Below are 14,845 nucleotides of genomic sequence, written 5' to 3'. Positions count from 1 at the left end.
TCTCCAGTGCTGAGCTCTCAGGTGATAGCTCTGGAATAAAGCAATCCCCCACTAAATTGCTAATGATTAGGTATGACTCCATATAAGCATGCGTATGGAGGGTAATTCTGTAAGAGCAGTCTAGAGTTCCTCTGCTTGCTCCATGGGCCTGCTCACACACCCCATCTCTCCTGGTAAGCAGATCAATTCAGGGACCTGAGAGGCTGCAGGGTTACGAAGCAACTTCAGAACTAAACTCAGAGCAAAGACCCAGCTCTATCAAACCTAGTGTGACGGTTACCCTGCTAATACACCTGGATATCCCATATATCCCCCCAATACTGGGAATTGGGTACACATTGCTGTGAGAGTAACGAAGGATCCAGCTAAGCTATGCATATCTAAAGCCATCAATCCCACTGGTGGAAAAAAAATGATACTTTCCACTTTCAAAGTGGAAACTATGAATGTACCATTATCTACCTCTCAAATTCAAAAATTTTCTTCCTAGAACAAAACAAAAAGTACTCAAGAACAAGCCATGTTGAATTTGTCTTCCTGAGTATTTTAGAAGATGTGGCAGTAAAAAGATCACAGATAGGGCTTCCCTGGTGGCGCAGTGGTTGGGAGTCCGCCTGCCGGTGCAGGGGACACGGGTTTGTGCCCCGGTCCGGGAGGATCCCGCATGCCGTGGAGCGGCTGGGCCCGTGAGCCATGGCCGCTGAGCCTGCGCGTCCGGAGCCTGTGCTCCGCAACGGGAGAGGCCACAACAGTGGGAGGCCAGCGTACCGAAAAAAAAGAAAAAAAAAAGATCACAGATAAATTATAATATTGGAAAAATACTTTGTGTGGCTCAGAGTTCTGATAGCACTCTGAATGTCATAATAATTCTATAAAGTCTATCAGACCTTCAGAGGGGATTATCCTGGGATTTGGGGGAGGGAAACACAGTATAGTTACTGAACGTCCCAAGAAGTCACTCTTTTGCAAATAACATTAGACAAACCATTCTAATATTTTGTAAGCAGGTAACAGTTAGAAAGAGTGTGGAAAATATTTTTTAAAGTGGATATTGGAAGATGAGATGGTTCTTGTTAAAATTTAAAACAGTGAGGAGGCATCTCCCTACAATTCAGAAGAGAGCCCGGGTAACTAAAATCTATTTTTTAAAACTTCAGTTAAAGACTTTAGAGTCCATCTTTGAGAACTAAATCCAAAGTAAATATACAGATGTTTCGGATGAGATTTTTTTTTTTTGGTCCTTAGAAGTAATTAGGCACATGAAAGAGGATTGACCAGTAAAAGGACATAGATGTAACTTTACTATTAAAACACTGTGCGGAGTATTTTAGTTTATTTCTGTAGCGTGTGTGTGTGTGTGTGTGTGTGTGTGTGTAAGAAGTAAAAACTAATGTACTGTGAAGTAAATGGGAATTTTAAAGAACTTAAGTGACTTTGTTTTCCTCTGTTAGAAAGTCATAGTCACTCAATTCCCACTACAAACTTTTATTCTGAGAAGTGAGTAAATAAACATCTAACAGAAATTACCATTAGGGAACAATATTCTGTGTTTTCTACTGCTACTTTTGAGAAAAGAGAATGTAGATGGCAAATATAAGAGATTTAGATGAGAGTTTCAAGTTATCTCAGGGGAATTTTCAAATGAGTAAAGTATTGATACATATTTCTATCCCCACAAATTTCTTACCTAAATAGCTATTTTTAACTTGTGAGGAAAACTAAGACTACTAGAAGGGGCCAAGATGGAGGAGTAGAAACACCCTGAACTTACCTCCTCTGACAGATGAAAATTCTAACTACTTACAGGGCAACTATCTATGAGAATGACCTGAAGACTAGTAGAAAAGATGGCCCACGACTAAAGATATGAAGAAGGAACCACAAGTAGATTGACAGGAAGGGTAGAGAAGAAGCACAGTCAGGACCCACATCCTTGGGTTAATGACCCACAAATGGGAGGAATATCACAACTGTACAGGTCCTCCCCAGAGAGTGAGGTGTCTGAAATCCACACTGGGTTCCCCAATCAGAGGTCCTGACCTGGAAAATAAACCCCTAGGACATTTGGCTTTGAAAACCAGCAGGGCTTATATCCGGGAGAGGTTGAGGGCTATAGGAAACACAAGCTCTGCTCCTAAAGGGCACGCACAAAGTCTCACATGTTCTAATCCCAGCACAGAGGCAGTAGTTTGAAAGAAGCCTGGATCAGACCCACATACTGATTTTTGCAGGGGCTAACTGGGACCTCCTTGGGAAGACAGACACTGGCAGCAGCTATTGTTAGAAGCTTCTTCTACCATGATGACACAGTGCAGGCAAGCAACATTTTTAAGTCCTCCTTATAGCCTATTAGCACTGCGACATGGTCCCGTGCACCAGCAGGTAAAGACAAACATACAGTAAAGGTAATAGATGAATCACTTATAAAGCTAGCAAGAAGGTTAAAATACAAAAGTAGTAAATCATCTATATCTACAAGAAGTAGTTAAGGGATACACAAAACAAAAAGATGTGAAATATGACATCAAAAATGTTAAACAGGGCTTCCCTGGTGGCACAGTGGTTGAGAGTCCGCCTGCCGATGTGGGGGACACGGGTTCGTGCCCTGGTCCGGGAGGATCCCACATGCCGCGGAGCGGCTGGGCCCGTGAGCCATGGCCGCTGAGCCTGTGCGTCCGGAGCCTGTGCTCCGCAAAGGGAGAGGCCACAACAGTGAGAGGCCCGCATACCGCAAAAAAAAAAAAAAAAAATGTTAAACATTGCTGGGACTATGAATGTGGTTAAATGCATCTGAACTTAAGAGCTCATCAACTTTAAATACATACATATATATGTATATATACATATATGTATATATATATACACATATACATACATATATATGTATATATATATAGATATATAGATATATAGATATATATAGATGCAGAAAAAGCTTTGGACAAAATTCAACATCCATTTATGTTAAAAATGCTCATCAAAGTAGGTACAGAGAGAACGTACCTCAACATAATAAAGGCCATACATGGCAAACCCATGCCAACATCATAATCAATGGTGAAGAGATGAAAGCATTTCCTCTAAGATCAGGAACAATACAAGGATGCCCACTTTTGCCACTTTTATTCAACACAGTGTTGGAAATCCTAACCACAACAATTAGACAAGAAAAAGAAATAAAAGGAATCCAAGATGGAAAGAATGAAGTAGAACTACCACTGTCTGCAGAGGACATGATACCATACATAGAAAATCCTAAAGATGCTACCCCCAAATTATTATAACTAATAAATGAATTCAGTAAAGTTGTATGTTATACCATTAATATACAGAAATCTGTTGCATTTCTATACACTAGCAATGAACTATCAGAAAGAGAAATTAAGGAAACAATACCAATTACAGTTGCCTCAAAAGGAATAAAATACCTAGCAATAAATCTAATGAAGGAGGTAGATGGCCAGTACTTGAAAAACTGTAAGACACCAATGAAAGGAATTAAAGACGACACAAACAGATAGAAAGATACAGCATGTTCATGGACTGGAAGAATTAATATGTTAAAAATGACCATACTACTCAAAGCAATCTATAGATTTAATGCAATCCCTATCTAAATACCAATAGCATTTTTCACAGAAATAGAACGAATAATTTTAAAATTTGTATGGAAACACAAAAGACCCTGAATAACAAAAAACAATCTTGAGAAAAAAGAACAAAGCTGGAGGTATCATGCACCCTGATTTCAAACTGTAGCTACAAAGCTACAGTAATCAAAACAGTATGGTACTGGCACAACAACAGACACTAGATCAGTGGAACAGAATAGAGAGCCCAGAAATGAATGATCTTATGGGATCAATTAATCTGTGACAAAGAAGGCAAGAATATACAATGGGGAGAAGACAGCCTCCTTAATAAACTGGAAAACTGGACAGCTACATGCAAAAGATTCAAACTGGACTACTTTCCCATATCATATACAAAAATAAACTCAAAATGGATTAAATATTTAAATGTAAGACTGGACACCATAAACCTCCTAGAAGACAACACAGGCATTACATTCTTTGACAATTGTCTTAGCAATATTATTTTTGGATATGTCTCCTCAGGCAAAGGAAACAAAAGCAAAAATAAACAAATGGGACTACATCAAACTAAAAAGCTTTTGTGCAGCATAGGAAACTATCAACAAAATGAAAAGGCCACCTACTTACTGGGAAAATATAGTTGTCATTGGACTCACCATCTCTCTGTCTTTCCAACTCATAGCTCTACTTTTTCTCTTTGTTGGTTTTTCTTTCAGGTAGACTCTCTCCTTATGATACCAAGATGGCTACCAGCAGCTCCAAACTGACATCTCTACCAGTATGAAAACCCTAAAGAAAAAAACAATTCTATTTTCAATTGTCCGTATAAAATCCCAGGATTAAGTCTCATTAAACCATCATAGAACCATGATATTCATCATTACACCCAACACGGAATTAGCACAGTGACCAGGTGTATGACATACACTGAGTGGCTTTTGCATGTAGCTAAAAAGTCAAGTGCTAGTCTTTATTACGTGGTGGCACACAGCTAGTTAATTGTCTGCTGATTCTTGGGTTTCAGACAGTATACTTAATAAGAATGCAACATTCAGAGCCTTGGAAGGACAAACCTGGATGTTATAATGCATTGACTATTCTTTGAGGCTTCAGGTAGGTCTCTCCAAGAAATTGACAACTTTCAGTTGAACTAGAAATGGGAAAAGAAGCATATACATCTTTGTTCAAAAGGCTTTTTCTGCCTAATATCCAAGATGGATGACAGTCTAGTAATCTTGAGATGTATAAGACTGGAAAATATAAATTCCTGTTCTATACTAAGGTTAGTGCCAGGAAAAGCATGGAGGAAAAAACTAACTGGGAAATAATTGTGGAGAAAATTTGATTCCCCAGGATACTCCTAAGCGTTTATTTTTTTGCTGAAGTAAAGTATGATTGAGAAGTTGCAAAATATGGTACATATGACTATGGCTCCCCAAGGATGTCCACATCCTAGTCCCCAGAACCTGTGAATATGTTACTTTACATGGCAATAGGGACTCTGCAGATGTGATTAAATTAAGAATCTTGAAATGAGAGCACTATCCTGGATTAGCCAGGTAGATCCAATGTAATCATAAGAGTCCTTAGTAAGAAGAAGGAGACAGGGGATCAGAGTGAGAGAAGGAGGTGTTACAATAGAAACAGAAGTTGGAGTAATGCAGGATCAGGAGGACACAAATGTGGATGTAGTCTCTAGAAACTGGAAAAGGCAAGAAAACAAATTCTCTCCTAGAACATCCAGAAGGAATGCAGCCCTACCAACCCATTTTAAACTTCTTAACTACTGAACTGTAAGATAATAAATGTGCATTGTTATAGGGCACCAAGTTTATGGTAATTTGTTATAGCAGCAAAAGGAAACTAATACATGACAGAGGCAAATAATGCAAGCAGAAAAGAAATGTAAACAGAAACCCAGGAAAAACAAAATAAAATAAAAATACATGAAACACATGGTCTAAGAAAAAAATTAAAATGAAGCTACTGGTTAATAAAAGTGTAACAAAGAGTATACAGTTGACCTTAATACTAGTAACATTTTCCTTCAAAAAGGCGAGAAGTTTTACTTTGACTCTATAAAGAAGAAAATATAATCTTGGCATAGTAAATTAGGCTGGCGTTGAATAAATTTTACTGTCATAATAATATAAAGACCCTCTAGTGCTTTTCAACTTTAAGAGTTAACTTATGGCAAAATATAGAAGACTTAGTTGTGTTTGTAAGACAAAATGCAAATTTCAACATCCTTGACAGCAAAAATTTAACGTTTAGTTGACAGGAGGTAGGATATGGAAAGAGGATGAAAAGTAAAAAATAAAATAGATGCATTCATACTATGAACTTAAAAAATGGGAGTTAAATGAGATTGTTGAAAGTTAATGGAACAAGAAATAGAGGGTTATGAATATACACTAGAGCTATAAAGATGTACAGTAGAAGAAATAAAAATAAAAATATCAAACATACGGAGGAAAGGAGAAAAGACAGGAATAATGTTAAGTGAGCTAAACTCTCATTTTTCTTATCAAGTTATGACTAGTTTTTAACTATCAGTCTCAGGCAGTATCTATTTATCAGCAAATACTCTTTGGTTAAGTAATTAATATCCAGAATAGTTCAAGTCAGAAATTGTTAGAAAAGACTAACTGTGATAATAGGACAAAAGGGGCAATCAGAAGGCGAGAAGCTTCACTGATGAATTCTATCATGCATTTAAGGAAGGAAAAGTGGTAATCCCACACAATATAGAAAGTAAACAAGGGAACACTTCACAACTTTTTTTATGAGGCCACACTATCCTGATACCAAAATCAGATAGGCATTACAAGAAGAAAAAAGTTAAAAATTTGAAATAAAATATTATGAATTCAAATCTAGCAACATATTAAAAAGTTAATATATCTAGACAATGAGATTTGTCCTAGAAATGCAAAGTTGGTTTAATATTCAAAAATTAATCAATGTAATTCACCAAATTAAAGTAGCAAAAGCACATGATCATCATAATAGATGCTGAATAAGCATTTGACAAACTTCAGGAGCTGTCATGATAAAAAAAATAATCATTGGTGATACACATGGAAAATCGAAAGCTAACATCACACTTAATGGTGAAAGATTGAACACTTTTCCCTTGTAATTGAGAATAAAGAAGGATGTTCACTCACACAACCAACCTATATTCAATACAGCCAGTGTAAAATAAGTCAAGAAAAAGAAATAAGGAGCATACACATTGGAAATATAAAACACTTTTTTTCCCTCATAAACATGATTGTTTACACAGAAAATCCAAAATAATCTACAAAAATAGCTATTAAAATAAATATGAGTATAGCAAGGCCACAGGATACTATGTCAATATACAAATATATATATATATATATATATATATATATATATATTTCTAGAAGAAAACAGAAGAAAGTATTCATGGACTTGGGGTATATAAATGTTTCATAGAAAGTAGAAAAAATAAAATTAATCATCAAAGAAAAAAATTGATAAATTGGACTAAGTCAATCTTAAAATCTTACTCTTCAAATAGATTCTCTTAAAAAATAAAAAGAGCAAGCCAAAGATTGGGTAGAAAATATTCACTATACATACATCAGACAAAAGACTTGTATCCAAAAAATATAAAGCATCCTTACAGCAAAAAATAAGAAGAAAAAAAAATTTTTAATGGGCAAAAGATTTAAATAAGTACCTCACAAAATATATTAATAACCAATAGGCACACGAAAAAACCTTCAACATCATTAGTCATCATAGGTATGTAAAATGAAACCACAATGAGATGCCACTTCACACCTACTAGAATGGCTTAAATTAGAAAGACTGATAATATAAAGTGTTGGTGAAAATACAGAGCAATTGGAACACTCGTATATTGCTTGTGGGAATTTTAAATGGCACAACCACTTTGGAAAAGAATTTGGCAGTTTCCCATAATGTTAAACACATACAACCTAGTAACCCTACTTCTAGATATTTACCAAAGAGAAATGAAAAGAGATCCACACAGAGCCTTTACATGAGTATTCATAGCAGCTTTGTTAACAAAAGCCCACAACTAGAAACCATCCAAATGTCCATCAACAGGTGACTAGATAAACAAATTGCTCTAAATCCATGCCATGGAATACTACTCAGCAATAAAACGAAAACAAACTTCAGATGCATGCAACAATATAGATGAATCTTGAAAACATGCTGAGTAAAAAAAAAAAAAAAAAAAAAAAAAACTCAAGAATTTCACACCCGGGCTTCCCTGGTGGCACAGTGGTTGAGAGTCCGCCTGCCGATGCAGGGGACACGGGTTCGTACCCCGATCCGGGAAGATCCCACATGCCTCAGAGCGGCTGGCCCCTGAGCCATGGCCACTGAGCCTGCACGTCCAGAGCCTGTGCTCCATAACGGGAGAGGCCGCAACAGTGAGAGGCATGCGTACCACAAAAAAATAAATAAATAAAATAAATTAAAAAAAAAAAAAAGAATTTCACACTGTATGCTTCCATTTATATAAAATTTATTAGAACAGGCAAACTGATCTATAGTGACAGAAAACAGATTAGTAGTTGCCTGGGATTAAGTGTGGAAAGGATTAAAAGGGAAAGGACACAAAGGATGATAGAAATGTTCTATATTTGTTTGTGGTACTTACTACATAGTTGTATTCATTTCTCAAAATGCATTGAACTGTATGCATATAATAGGTGCATTTTATTGTAGGTAAAGTATACTTCAATAAAGATTACCTTTAAATTTGGGAAAAAATGTTACTTTCAAAAAAATGAATTGTTACAGAATTGTGATTTAAAGACTGGATTATAAAAAAGGATGAATAAGTACCACAGATGCATGATACTAAATTATGAAGTAGGTTAAACTTCTTTTTTTATGCTCTTTAACATTTTCTGTAATCTGCTCCTTTCTCCCTCCCAACCTCTGAAAATGCCTGGAACATTATTTTCAAAGAGAAACATGAGAGTAACAGTAGAAGTAATAATACCTCACTTTTGATTAGTCACTATAGTTTACTAACCCCATATACTATCTCATTCTATTTTTAACAACCCCATAGGTAGACCTTTATTATTTTTCATTTTACAGTGAGAAAACTAAAGCTCAGAAACTACTAAAATTCCCTAAAGCAATATCTTTGCTTCATTTAAGTCTCAGCTCAAATGACACCTTCTCAGAGACATCTTTCCTGAACTCGCTTTCTAAAATAGTACTTGTCTATTCTCTTATGGGCTTTATTTCCTCAAATATGTACCACTAAACTGACATGAGGACAGGAACTTTGTCTATGATGTTCACTACCATATACACCTAGTTCAGTGTTTGACTCATAGTCAGTTTCCAATAAATGTGCTGAACATTGAAGTAGTTTGCCTGAAGTTATAGAGCAAGGCCAAGGTTCTAACCCAGATTTTTCAACTCAGAAAATCTATTTCAGATTCTATTTCATTCTAGAGTCTGAAGCAAAACCCTGTCTCCTGACCCCAAACACTTCAAGTTCCTTTTGTCCCTTTCTCCTGATCCTATGACCCTTTTTATTATTTCTTCTGAATCATCCAAGCAGAAATTGTAGTTTTGGTTAGTGATACCAATGAGGGATGAGCTAGTTCTAGGTCTGAACATCATTATCACTTGAAATTCTTTTTTTTAAAGCAAATTTTATTTTCTATAGGCTACAATGAAGAAAACCCAAGGAATAAACCTATAGTAACTCGAATTAAAAAGCAAAGGCAAAATACCAGGTACATGAAGCCTGTGTCTTATTTATCTTTGTATCCCTGTTGCCAGGTATACAGGCATACTTCGGGGATACTGTAGGTTCGGTTCCAGACCACCTCAACAAAGTGAATATTGCTATAAAGAGAGTCACACTAATTTTTTGGTTTTCCAGTGCATATAAAAGTTATGTTTACACTATATTGTAATCTATTAAGTGTGTGATAGCATTAGATCTAAAAAAATGGACATATATAAAAAATACTTTATTGCCAAAAAATGCTAACCATCATCTGAGGCTTCAGTGAGTCCTAATCTTTTTACTGGTGGAGGGTCTTGCCTCGAAGTTGACGGCAGCTGACTGATCAGGGTGGTGGTTGCTGAAGGCTGGGGAGGTTGTGGCAGTTTCTTAAAATAAGACGGCAATGACATCTGCCACATTGGTTGATTCTTCCTTTCACCAACATTTTGTCTGTAGCATACCATGCTGTTTGGTAAAATTTTACCCACAATAGAACTTCTTTCAAAATTGAGGTCAATCCTCTCAAATCCTGCTGCTGCTTTATCAACTAAATTGATGTAATATTCTAAATCCTTTACTGTCATTTCAACAATCTTCACAGCATTTTCACCAGGAGTAGATTCCATCTCAAGAAATCACTTTTCTTTGTTCATCCTTAAGAAGCAACTCTTCATCCGTCCAAGATTTAGCATGAGATTGCGGCAATTCAGTCACATCTTCAGGTTCCACTTCTAATTCTAGTTCTCCTGCTATTTCCACCACATCTGCAGTTACTTCCTCCACCGAAGTCTTGAACCCCTCAGTCATCCAAAAGGGTTGAAATCAACTTATTCCAAACTCCTGTTCGTGCTGATATTTTGACCTCTTCCCATGAATCACGAATGTTCTTAATGGTATCTAGAATGGTGAATGCTTTGCAGAAAGTTTTCAAGTTACTTTGCCCAAATCCATCAGAGGAATCACTATCTGTGAAGGCAGCTATAGCCTTACGAAATGCTATTTCTTAAATCATAAGACTTGAAAGTCGAAATGACTCCTTGATCCATAGGCCGCAAGATGGATGTTGTGTTAGCAGGCATGAAAACAACATAAATCTCATTGTACATCTCCATCAGAGCTCTTGGGTGACGAGGTGCACTGTCAATGAGCAGTCATATTTTAAAAGAAATTTTTTTTTTCTGAGCAGTAGGTCTCAACAGTGAGCTGAGAATATTTAGTAAACTGTGTCATAAACGGATGTGCTGTCATCCAGGCTCTGTTATTCCATTGATAGAGCACAGGCAAAGCAGATTTTGCATAATTCTTAAGGTTCCTAGGATTTTCAGAATGACAAATGAGCACTGGCTTCAACTTCAAGTCACCAGCTGCATTAGCCTGTCCTTTGACGCTTTGAAGAAAGGCATTGACTTCTCTATGAAAGTCTGAGATGGCACTGTCCTCAATGGAAGGCTGTTTCCTCTACACTGAAAATCTGTTGCTTAGTGTAGCTACCTTCATTAATTATCTTAACTAGATCCTCTGGATAACTTGCTGCTGCTTCTACAACAGCACTATCTGCTTTACCTTGCATTTTTATGTTATGGAGATGACTTCTTTCCTTAAACCTCATGAACAAATCTCTGCTAGCTTCTTCAGTTTCCTCACCTCTCTCAGCCTTCATAGACTTGAAGGGAGTTAGGGCCTTGCTTGCTCTGGATTAGGCTTTGGCTTAAGGGGAATGCTGTGATTGGTCTGATCTTCTATACAGAACGCTAAAACTTTCTCCATATGGGCAATAAGGCTGTTTCACTTTCTTATCATTCATGTGTTCACTGGAGTAGCAGTTTTAATTTCCTTCGAAAACATCTCCTTTGCATTTACAACTTGGCTAACTGTTTGGTACAAGAGGCCTAGTTTTTGGCCTATCTCAGCTTTCAACATGCCTTTCCCACTAAGCTTAATCATTTCTAGCTTCTGATTTAAAGTGAAAGGTGTATAACTCTTCCTTTCATTTGAACACTTAGAGGATATTGTAGGATTATTAATTGGTCTAATTTCAATACTGATGTGTCTCAGGGAATAGGGAGGCCCGAAGCGGGAGAGGGAGAGAGATTGAAACATGAGGGAACAGTCAGTCAATGGAGCGGACAGAACACACAACATCTATGGATTAAGTTCTCTGTCTTATATGGTCATGGTTCATGGGGCGCCAAAACAATTACAATAGTAACATCAAAGATCACTGATCGAGGCTTCGCTGGTGGCGCAGTGGTTAAGAATCCGCCTGCCAATGCAGGGGACGTGAGTTTGATCCTTGGTCCAGGAAGATTTCCACATGTCTCGGGGCAACTAAGCCCATGTGCCACAACTACTGAGCCTGTACTCTAGAGCCTGCAAGCCACAACTACTGAGCCCACGTGCCAAAACTACTGAAGCCCGTGTGCTGCAACTGCTGAAGCCCACACGCCTAGAGTCCATGCTCTGCGACAAGAGAAGCTACTGCAATGAGAAGCCCGCGCACCACAATGAAGAGTAGCCCCCGCTTGCCACACCCAGAGAAAGCCCACATGCAGCAATGAAGACCCAACGCAGCCCAAAAAAAAAAAAAAAAAAAGATCACTGATCATAGATCACCATAACAAATATAATAAAAATGAAAAAGTTTGGAATGGTGTAAGAATTACCAAAATGTGACACAGGGACACAAAGTGAGCAAATGCTGTTGGAAAAATGGAGCTGATAGACTTCCTTGACACAGGTTGCCACAAATCTTTGACTTGTAAAAAACACAATATCTGTGAAGCACGATAAAGTGCAATAAAATGAGGTATGCCTGCAGTGCCTGACAATTAGTGAACTCAAGTATTTGTTATTTATATGACTTAGACCACATCCTCTCTCCCAATACCACACACTCACAACTGTCTCCTGAAGATATTGGTGTGTTTTTAATCTTCTCCTGAAGATATTCATGTGTTTTTAATCTCAGTACTTCCTGCTTTTCAATCGTAAAGTAACACTTTGCTAGAGTTCAGTTCTACCTAACTCATACCCTTCCTGCTACTGAGGCTTCCCCAGATAAAAAAAAAGCAATACTGTATACCGACCACTATGTTGCTCATGAAAGTAGAGACTATACTTATATCTACTGATGACATTCTCCTGTAATTAAAAAATATATACAAGCAATAAGAATCTTATATAGTTGAAAGGTTAATTCTTCTAATAGTCTCAGAGCTTCCCTTCAGTTATATATCAGAAAAGGAAACATCACAGAAAATGACTCCTTGGGTACACAGAGTTATAACCTCATTAATAATGTTACAAGAAGAAGCTGCAGATAGAATCAAAGGGGTAAACAAGATAACTGGAAATGGCCCATCCCACTTGTTTTATTACCTTTAATAATAATGTGTATTAAACTCTCTGCTTTTTCTTGATGAAGAAAGTGCGACACGGGGAGGGGAATGTTTTACTATCTGCAACTGACATTTCTACAAGGCCACACTAGCAGAGGAAACAAAAATCCTGGAAGGCTCAGTAGCAAAATGTGGGAGATACAGCAAGGACTATGTAGTCAAACAACCCTGAATCTGAATCCTTGTGTCGTTTAGTAGCTATGGAATCTTGAGTACGTTGCTTAACTTGTCTGAACCTCAATTTAGCAACCTATAAATTAGGGATATTAGTATTGTCTTGAGAGTGTAGTCAAGAGAACTGAGTGAGATAATATGTACAAATGCTTAGAGCATTGGTACCTAATGCCTGGTACAAAGCAGTCCTCAACAAATGGGTGAATTAGAGTATAGGCTACACCATTATAATAAAAAGACCCCAAAAACAGTGGGTTAAAAAGTAGTTGTTTTTCTCTCACTTAACAGTCCCAAATTGGTGGGTGGGCTCAATTTGGTGAGATCATCCTGGGACCCAGATTGCTATTTCTGCCACTCTTCACATCAAGGACACTGCTGCAGTTGTAGCCATTATCCAGCCAGTGGAAAGAAGGAAAGTAGGAGTCCCAAGCAAGCAGCTTTATTCTTAAGGAAATGATGCTGAAGCTGCACACATCATTTCCAGTCACATCACACTGGCAAAACTTAGTCTTCTATAGGCCACATCTTGCTGCCTGGGATGCTGAGAAATAAAGCTGGGCAGTCATGTGATCAGCCAAATTCAGGTGTTCTCTTCCTAACAGGAAGAAGGGTTAGCAACTTCTGCCATAGCAAACTGGCTTTATTGCAGGAAACATCATAAAGGATGCTCTATAAGGGAAGTATACCACAAAGTAGATGAGTACCTGAAAAAGTGATTAACTTTCAGCAATGAATAACTGCAGAGCTAACAATATTCACAGATTTATGCATTTAAGCAAATTCGATCAGTTGTAGATTCTGATATCTTCAACCTGTGGACTCAGCCGCACTTGGTCCCTGAGCCACTTCTGAGCAATATGAGGAAGCATCAGCAGCTGGTTGGATCTAAAAATAGTCATGGTGTTGTGTTGACCATGATTTGAGGGGAGTCCAGGGATCTCAGCCTTCTCTTAAGGCCTTCTAAGATGTATTCTGCATTGGCTTCCTTATTTGATCTTTATTAATATCTGAGCATCTATATACTTGACTGTCATACCTCCTCCCTACTTCTTCCAGCACTTTCCACTAGGTAGGCCTTGTTTCCTTATAGTCCCAGCTACTAGCTAAGGATCTTGCTACAAAATAAATCCAGGACTTAAAACCACAATGTTGCTACCCATCTGAGTTTTACTACTCCCTGATGCCTTGCACTCCCACTTCCTATCAGATAAGACTAACTTGGATATTAATGACAGCTGGAAGCAAGCTTACTATGCCCTTTGGACTTGCCATATTAGGCTGCCAACTATCAGTTTGTTGGGACTGAGTGTGCTTGAAGTGGGGCAATAAAGGAACCTTCAGCCTGGCAAATCTACAAATCTTATTACTGGCTTCTTTTCCCTACCAGTCTCTGCCCCTAAGGTCCCAGGTATGCCTTTCAGTTACACTTGCCCAAATTATGACTAGAGCAGACAGGAAGCTTCAGGATAGAAGGGTCATGACAAAATGCCAGTTCCTGGAGAAAGAACTGAACAAGGCAGTAACTCTAGGACTGGGGTAAACTTGGCTTGACACTATGTTCCATGACAAAGAACTAAATCTGTCTTGTTCACTGAGTGTTTTCAGTGCCTAGCACAGAATAGTGCCTATTAGGAGCCAATATTTTCTGTTAAGATGAATGAGGCACTAAGCAGGGATGTGAGTTCAAAGAAGGGAGAAGCCTAGTTTTGAAAATTAAGACTCTAAATACACCAAATTTTCCTATCGCCAGTATCTCCTTATAAGAGAATCTACTCACACCACCAAATCTTGCCCCACAGCTGAGCCCAGCGACAGAACTGGCTACATCATTTATGGGGCCCTCATTTGAAAATTAAGAATTTCATGATAGTGACAGTGGAACATTAAAGTGAGTGTGGAGAGCCCTTCTG

General features: G+C 37.8%; 1 long non-coding RNA gene across 12 annotated transcripts in view; it reads right to left on the bottom strand.

Annotated features, from left to right (window-relative positions):
• The window catches only part of LOC308625645, a 259,830-nt gene that overhangs the window by 149,959 nt on the left and 95,026 nt on the right, over positions 1 to 14,845 (bottom strand). For 11 of the 12 annotated variants that reach the window (XR_014017130.1, XR_014017131.1, XR_014017132.1 and 8 more), the window contains one exon: positions 4,253 to 4,385. The exons of the other annotated variant lie outside the window; for it this stretch is intronic. This is a non-coding gene — a long non-coding RNA (uncharacterized lncRNA). The remainder of the gene's footprint in view (positions 1 to 4,252; positions 4,386 to 14,845) is intronic. 12 annotated transcript variants of the gene reach the window in all.

Source organism: Mesoplodon bidens, assembly GCF_964165515.1.
Source record: "Mesoplodon bidens genome assembly, chromosome: 11".
Taxonomy (NCBI): Eukaryota; Metazoa; Chordata; class Mammalia; order Artiodactyla; family Ziphiidae; genus Mesoplodon; species Mesoplodon bidens.
This window is presented reverse-complemented; position numbering and strand designations above follow the sequence as displayed.